The following is a 7,210-nucleotide window of genomic DNA, read 5'->3' as shown; positions in this document are numbered from 1 at the left end:
AGGAGCAATTAGGGTGCAGAGTCGGAAGGATAAAGGAGTATAAGACATGTTTGAACTGTGTTAGCCTCCCCAGCTCAAAAAAAATGAGCTTTCCAGCAGGCCTTCACTAGGTACCAGTCTTGAACTTTCCAAAACTTAACAGATTATGAGATATAAACTTGTTTTTTTCTTTATTTGTAAAATCTTTCTTACTTGAACCTTTATTTGTGTATGTGTCTATTAGTACAGAGGTCAGAGGACAACTTAGCGACCACTTTTCCCTCCTTCTACAGTGTGGTTCCCAGGGGTTGAACTCAGGCTGTTAGATTTGGCCAGCTGGCACCTTTATCCATTGAACAATCTTGCTGACTCGACCTGTGATGGTTTTTATAAAATTAAAAATAAAAAAAGAAATGTGTTTTAGCTGCCATGGTAGTTTACATCTATGATCCCACCACTCAGGAAGCTAAGGCAGGAGACTTGCCTAGAGTTGGAGGTCAGCCTGGGTAATATAGTGAGTCCCAGGCAAGCTAGGGCTGTAGTGAGATTTTGTTTCAACAGAGCAATGACATTGAGCATGGTGATGTACACTTGTAGTCTCAGCACTTGGGTGGCCGAAGCAGAAGGATCTTCCTAAGTTCAAGGCCTGTCTCATAATGAATTCCAGGCCAGTCAGGGCTACCCTATCAGTCTCCAATAAAGAAACATTCAAAGGTACACACACACATTGGCTCACTTGTAATCCTAGCATTCAGGAGGCTGAGGCAGGAAGGTAAGTTTGAGGCCAGTCAGAGATATAGTATGAGACCTTGTCTTTAAAAAGACAAAGAAACAGAGAAACAAACAACAAAAAGGGCCACTACGATGGATCAGTGGGTAGAAACCATTGCCTGGTCCCCAGATGCCGCAGTGAAGGAAAAAACTGAGTTCTACATGTGTGCTATGACATGCATTTGCCCACATGTGTGCTGGCATCTGTACACACACACACACACACACACACACACACACAAATAAATAGATTTGAATATTTATTTGAGTATTTTAGAGTTGTGGAAATGTTATGCTTGTTTCATTGATACTTTTTTATTTGCAACTGGAATTTGTAAGTAGAGCCATTGACACCATCTAGTTATACCATCAAGGGCATTTTGTAGATATAATTTACGTATTCAGAATAAATTCATCGAGTTTCTGATGCTACTCCACACTTCTGATTTTAACTATCGATTACAGACCACACTGTTAAAGATGGAGTCACTCTGTACCTGCTGCAGTCAGTTGACCAGTCACTACTGACAGCGACGAAAGAAAGAATTGACTTTCTACCTCACTACGACACTCTAGTTAAAAGTGGCATGTATGAGTACTATGCGAGTGAAGGACAGAACCCTTTGCGTAAGTCATCTGCTCCCCAATGTTTTGAAAGTCGTTAGTCTCTTTTATCCTTTGGTCACACACGCCGATGTTCTTTCACAGTCCTTTCGTTCCACTTCATTACAAGGCATGGGAACCTGTTTTCATTTATTTTCTTAGTTTCTTTGTATGTATTCGACTAAAATTGGGATTTTCCTTTGCTTAAAAGTTTCTTCGTAATTCATGTATATGTGTATGTACTTGAGTGGATGGATGGATGGCAGGTGAGTGGTTTCCCAGGGAGACCAGAGGAGGGTGTCAGCTCTTTTGGAGCTGGAATTAGGAGTTGTCATCCCGTGGGATGGATGGTGGGATGGCTGGAAACCAAACTCGGTCCTCCTCGAGCAGCAATTGTTCTTGACTGCTGAGCAGTCTCTCCAGCCCCAGTCTTTATTTTAATAGAGTGTGATGTGTGTACAGACAGCTCTGCCACAGAGTACATATGTAAGGCAGAAGACAACTCCCGACTTCTACCAAGTTTAAATCGGGAGATCTTTGTTGGCTGCTGGGCTAACAGAATTCTAAGTTTCCGCAGATTCTCTTGTCTGTGCCATTGGTTCTGGGGATCCAGAGTGACTAGGATTGCATAGCAGATGTTTTACCCATTGAGCCCAGAAGTCAAATAGCCACCCATTAATAGAATTAGGCGTGCTTTTAGTACACCGAGGGCTCCTATAGTTAGATATCTTTCTATGTCTTGAATACTTGTCTCTTGTTTTATTCTTCCTGTTGGCTATAAAATGTCTTCCAGTTAAGAAAATACCTTTTACTTTCCACTTATTTTTTTATTTGCATATTCTGGATTAAGCCTTCTTCAGAGTTATAACCAATCCATACTTTGTACATTTATTTACAGAACTAAATTGTGAAAGTAAGTTTGTGTACCTGTTGCCATGTCTTTAATATCTTCTTCTAAACCTTAACAGCTTGCCTTTTTTATCCTTATAGATCCTTACCAGATCTTTTCTTTAGACTCCAAAGTACTTTATGCCATTAATGTGTTCATTATAAACTGTATTAAAATTCCTTTTCTTAAATGTGTTTACTGTTAGAAATTAGAAAAACATAGTTAAGTGAACAAAATGTGAAAAACAACCATATTGCCACTATCTGAATGTAATCATCACCAGCACCCTGCTATTTATCATTTTAGATTCTTTTCTATTAGTTGATTTAAAAAAATGTATTTTATATGTGTTAAGTGTAGGAGTTGTATGAACAGACAAGTAGAAAGTTCTTTCATGGCCTGCCTCCCTCTATGGCCTGCTCTACTTGACAGTACCTTTAGGTTTTAATCTACTTTCACACTATTCAAAGATCTCTTTTCTGTGAGCCTGTCTGCTTTCAAGGCTTCTCTCATCTCTGCTTTCTTCACCTTCTTCATTTATTTGTAGGTTTCTATAGAAGTTACATTGATCAGAAAGTTTGGAGTGGAGATAAGCTTTAAGTATTTATTTTATTTATGTATTTGCCTGTATGTAGATCTATGTACCATGTGCATGCAGTAGCCACAGAGCCTAGAAGAGGGTGTTAGAGTCCCTTGGACTAGCATTACAGAGGTTGTGAGCTTCTGTGTGGGTGCTGGGACTTGAACCTAAGTCCTCTGGAGGAGCAGCCAATGCCCTTGATGCTGAGCCATCTCTCATAGCTTATGCCAAATACATGTGGAGTGGAGTCCAGAAGAGGATATTAGATCCCCTGGAACTGGAGTTTCATGCAGTTGTATGCCACCTGATGTGACCTGAACTCTGAACATCACATGCTTTCTGCCATAGAGCCATATCTCTTGCACACCAGGGCCTGTCCTGGAACTCCCTTTGTTTGTCAGGCTGGTCTTGAACTTTCAGAGATCTTCATGCCTTGCTTCCCAAATTCTAAACACATGTCTTCAGCCTGTAGTAATTATTATTATTATTATTGTTTTTTTTTGTTTGTTTTTGTTTTTTCTAGACAGGGTTTCTTTGTGTAGCCCTGGCTGTCCTGGAACTCACTCTGTAGATCAGGCTGGTCTCGAACTCAGAAATCTGCCTGCCTCTGCCTCCCAAGAGCTGGGACTAAAGGCTTGTGCCACCACTGCCTGGCTTGTAATTATGTTTTTAAAAGCTTACATCCATCCATCATCCATCCATCCATCCACCCACTTACCCACTCACCCACTCACCCATCCATCCGTATGAGGGCATATGTACCAAGGCATGCATGTGGAGGTCTGGATAGTTAGTAAAAGATGCTTCTCTGCTACCATATGAGCTCTAGGGATAGCATTCAGGTTGTCAGGCTTGATGCCAAGCACCTTTATTGATGAGTTATCTACCTGTCCCATAATTACATTTTATTTCTCATCTTCCATCCCATAATTACATTTTATTTCTCATCTTCCAGTAAAATGTTGAGCTCAAGACTAGAACCTTTGTATTATGCTATCTCAAGAGCAGTGCCTAACAGATAGTAGGTGCTTAAATATTTGAAATTTGAGTCAATTTTAAATAATTTCCTTGGAGATACATTTCTGAATATATACTGTGTAGTCAACAGATACATTTGTTTTAAAGACTTTTGGAGTGCTTAATTACTGTACAGCTTGTACCAGTTTTCAGCTGCGCCTTCATTAAGTAGATAAGTGGGAGCCTCCGTTTAACCTTTGGCTTTGGCTTCTGTTAACTTTACAGGGTATCCCAAGATCTTCTCTCATTTCTTTGCTTCTGGTTCTTTCTCACTTTGTTGTGGCCAGGCTTTAGGTCATGTTCATCACTTCTTTTATATATTGTCTTTGAGCAGACAGAGCTGGGCTTTATTGTATGTATGTCAGTGAAACAAACGCTTTACCTCTGGCTGCGAAGTGTCTTTGTTAAGGACAGTATCTGTTTCAGCTTCTTATGTAATACTTAACACTAATTGAATTTGCTGTAGTAATCACTTATATAAATTGTATATATTTCTAGAGGCAGAAATTCAAACTTGTCTCAGTGTTCCTTTCCCCTTTAACTTTGGGGAGTGGGCAGGGGGAACATTGGTTTCTAGGCAGGGTTTCTTTGTGTAGCCGTGGCTGTCCTAGAACTAGCTCTGTAGAATACACTGATCTTGAATGCACAGAGATCCGCCTGCTTCTGCCTCCCTAGTGCTGGGATTAGAGGTGTATGCCACCACTACCCTGCATATTATTTCTTTTTAACTAGAGAAATAAACATGAGAAATAATTGAGTGGTTGCTCTGTAGGGTGGAGAGTGAGGCATGTGGCCTGGCCTCGGCCTTAGCCTCTGGGGCCTTGTGGGGACTCAGCCCTTTGGCGGTACTGCCACAGGCGCAGCTTCTACTTCGAGCTGCTCCCTCCGGGGTCCATCCTGCCAGAGACTGTGGCACAGGTGTCTGTGGGCCCCGAAGGCAGGTACCGCCACTGGGGAATCGTGGCAGTCATCGGTGTCGTGGTGGACATCCAGTTTGATGAAGGATTACCATCCATCCTAAATGCCCTGGAAGTTCATGGCAGGGACAGCAGACTGGTTTCGGAGGTGGCCCAACATTTAGGGGAGAGCACAGACAGAACTATTGCTATGGATGGCACTGAAGGCTTGGTTAGAGGCCAGAAAGTACTGGATTCAGGGGCACCAATAAAAATTCCTAGCTGGGCCTGGTGGCGCAGGCCTTTAATCCCAGCACTCGGGAGGCAGAGGCAGGCGGATTTCTGAGTTCGAGGCCAGCCTGGTCTACCAAGTGAGTTCCAGGACAGTCTGGGCTACACAGAGAAACCCTGTCTCGAAAAACCAAAAAAAAAAAAAATAAATAAAAAAAAATTCCTGTTGTTCCTGAGACCTTGGGCAGAACCATGAATGTCATTGGAGAACCTATTGATGAGAGAGGTCCTATAAAAACTAAACAATTGGCTCCTATTCATGCTGAGGCTCCTGAGTTCATAGAGATGAGTGCTGAACAGGAGATTCTGGTGACTGGGAAAAAGGTGGTGGATCTGCTGGCCCCATACGCCAAGGGTGGGAAAATTGGACTCTTCGGAGGTTGCTGGCGTTGGAAAGACAGCACTGATCATGGAGTTAATCAACAATATCGCTAAAGCCCATGGTGGTTACTCTGTATTTGCTGGTGTTGGTGAGAGGATCCATGAGGGCAATGATTTATACCATGAAATGATTGAATCTGTTGTTATCAACCTAAAAGATACCACTTCCAAGGTAGTGTTGGTATATAGGCAGGTGAATGAACCACCGGGTGCTTGAGCCAGGGTAGCTTTGACTGGTCTGACTGTTGCTGAATACTTCAGAGACCAGGAGGGGCAAGATGTCCTTCTGTTTATTGACAACATCTTCCCCTTTACCCAGGCTGGCTCAGAGGTGTCTGCCTTATTGGGTAGAATCCCTTCTGCTGTACCAACCTATCCTAGCCACTGACATGGGTCCAATGCACAAAAGAATCACCATCACCAAGAAGGGATCTGTCACCTCGGTGCAGGCTATCTGTGTGCCCACTGATGACCTTTGCCCATTTGGATGTCCCACTGTGCTGTCCCTGGCTATTGCTGAGTCGGGCATCTATCCAGCTGTGGATCCACTGGACTCCACCTCTGGAATTATGGATCCCAACATTGTTGGCAGTGAGCATTATGATGTTGCCCAAGAGGTGCAGAAAATCCTGCAGGACTACAGATCTCTCCAGGCCATCATTGCTATCTTGGGTGTGGATGAACTTTCTGAGGAAGATAAATTGACTGTGTCCTGGGCAAGGAAGATACAGCGCTTCTTGTCTCAGCCATTCCAGGTTGCTGAGGTCTTCACAGGTCAAATGGGCAAGCTGGTGCCCTTGAAGGAGACCATTAGAGGATTCCAGCAGATTTTAGCAGGTGAATATGACCATCTCCCAGAACAAGCCTTCTACATGGTGAACCCATTGAAGAAGCCATGGCAAAAGCTGAGAAGCTGGCAGAAGAGCACGGGTCGTGAGGGGCTCTTTAGTCAAATGCAGCGCTCTGCACTGACTTCTCCATGCTGAGAGCTCAGGTTTCCATATAGGCCACACAAGAGCCTTGATTGAAGATGTGATCTCTCTGAAGAGTATTTAAAGTTTTCAATAAAGTTTATACCCCTCAAAAAAACACACACAAAAAAACCTCACAGAGGATGTTTGAGGATGACCTCAAACTCACACAGATCTCCCTGGCTCAGCCCTGAGTCCTGGCACTAAACATGTGTGCCACCAAGCCTGGCTTGGGTCTGTTTTACAGTCTAGAGCCTTGTCAGTTTTGCTTACTTTCTGGGCCCTATGAGTTTATGGGAGAGAATGTTTTTCTAATTTGGAGGAAATAGTGAAGCAATATTATTCAACATATTTTTTGGCTTGTTTTATATAGTAAGAACATAACATTCTTTCTCTTGCTATGATGAAATTTCTGACAAAAGGCAGTTAAGGAAGAGTATGTTTGTTCTGGCTTACAGTTTTACATTTCATCATAGACAAGAAGACATAGCCTGCACAGGAAGTCATCTAGTCATATCCCACTCAGAGAGAAGGATGAATGTTCATCTCTGTTATCCTATTGGCTTTCAGTTGCTCAGATAAATACTATTTCTTGAAGCAACTTCAGGGAGAAAAGCATTTCTTTGTGTGCAACTTCTGGGTCCCAATCCAGTGCGGGAAGTCAGGACAGGAGCTCAAGCAGAAACCGTGAAGGAGTGTTCCTCCCTCACTCGCCTGCCTGCCCTCTGGCTCCCTCGCCGTCTACCTAGGGATGGACTCACCTGTAGTGGGCTGGACCGTCCACCCCAGTTCTAATCAAGACAGTCCTCCATCGGCATGCTCACAGGCCAGC

General features: G+C 43.2%; 1 pseudogene across 1 annotated transcript; it reads left to right on the top strand.

The window, feature by feature from the left end:
* The first annotated feature begins 1,608 nt into the window (after positions 1-1,608).
* On the top strand, positions 1,609-6,490 carry LOC110335968 (annotated as a pseudogene). Its single transcript, XR_002381191.1, has 3 exons — positions 1,609-1,619; positions 4,612-5,005; positions 5,182-6,490. The product of XR_002381191.1 is annotated as an ATP synthase subunit beta, mitochondrial pseudogene (transcript).
* The last annotated feature ends 720 nt before the right edge of the window (positions 6,491-7,210 follow it).

The sequence above is a fragment of the Mus pahari genome, chromosome 18 (assembly GCF_900095145.1).
Source record: "Mus pahari chromosome 18, PAHARI_EIJ_v1.1, whole genome shotgun sequence".
Taxonomy (NCBI): domain Eukaryota; kingdom Metazoa; phylum Chordata; class Mammalia; order Rodentia; family Muridae; genus Mus; species Mus pahari.
Note: the sequence above shows the minus strand (reverse complement) of the source record. Positions and strands in the feature narration are given on the sequence as shown.